Below are 1,212 nucleotides of genomic sequence, written 5' to 3'. Positions count from 1 at the left end.
TTACAGGTTACTATGTTTGTGTCAAGATTTGTTGTGCTTGGTGTCAAGTTTCTACAAATGCCTTTCTTTAGGAAATAGTACCGAAGTGATGGAGTGGGGGAGGTTAGGAATGCAAAAAAAAATCTAGTAGCTAGTCTAAGCCTAAAGTCTGACAAGTCATCAATTATCACATGTAAAAAAAGTGTTAGAGCACTCACAACAGTGGTGCTATATTGCTATATTTTTAACTCCTCAAACCCCAAAATCAGCACCTAGTAGTGGAGCTAAATCTATTTTTTTTTTAGCTCTATTGCTACAGTACACATCTATAGATAGATGTGCACTGTTCATAAGAGCTAAAAAAATATTATTTTATTAAATTTCTCTCTTCTCTTCCATTAAAAAAATATTCTCTCTCTCTCTCTCTCTCTCTCTCTCTCTCTCTCTCTCTCTCTCTCTTCCTCTTTCCTTCTCATTTTTTTTTCTCCTCCCTCATCTACTCTTTGCTTCGCCAATCTATTCTGGATCTTCATCATCGCTGATCTTCATCGTCATCACCCACATTGTCATCCCACGCTGTCAACCCATCTCACCCACGTTGCCGTGCGCTCTCTCTCTCTCTCTCTCTCTCTCTCTCTCTCTCTCTCTCTCTCTCTCTCTCTCTCTCTCTCTCATTCGAAAGCTCTCATCTCATCTCTCAAAACTCTCTCAAGCAAACAATGAGATCGATGTCAAAACTCTTTCAAGCAAACGGTGAGATCAGTGTGCGTTGGTATCAGGGTTGAGATCGGTGTGTGGTTTTTTGGGTACATTTGGGTTTGGTGGGTTTCGGCGTTTGGGTTGCTAGATTTCAGGAGTTACGGTGGAGATGATGGTGGTGGTGGGTCGTATCGGCGTGGATTCGATTTGTAATTTGTGGCTGTGAGTTTGTTTTGTGATGTGCTGTGAGTTTGTTTTGTGGTGGCTGTGAGTTTGTTGGTGATGCTGTGTTGGTGGTGGCTGTGGCACTTTTTTTTTTTTTTTTTTTGTGGACTGGTCGTGGTGGTTGTGGCTATGGCTGTGGTTGTGGTTATGGTTGTGGTTGGTGCTGTAGATGTTTTTCGGGTAATGAGATATATTATTTTATTGTAGTGATTATATTATTTTATTACGATTTTTATATTATTTTATTGTGTTGAAAGTTAAAATAGATCAACTACTACAACATGTGTGTAAATAAATAAATAAAATAAA

The 1,212-nt window shown here is 39.1% G+C and overlaps 1 pseudogene; it reads left to right on the top strand.

Moving 5' to 3' along the window:
* Nucleotides 1-1,032: 1,032 nt before the first annotated feature.
* Nucleotides 1,033-1,212, top strand: part of LOC112013090 (uncharacterized) — a 9,025-nt pseudogene continuing 8,845 nt past the window's right edge.

This window comes from Quercus suber, unplaced genomic scaffold, assembly GCF_002906115.3.
Source record: "Quercus suber isolate HL8 unplaced genomic scaffold, Cork oak 2.0 scaffold_258, whole genome shotgun sequence".
NCBI lineage: Eukaryota > Viridiplantae > Streptophyta > Magnoliopsida > Fagales > Fagaceae > Quercus > Quercus suber.
The sequence above is the reverse complement of the archived record's forward strand: the minus strand, read 5'-3'. Positions and strand labels throughout refer to the sequence as shown.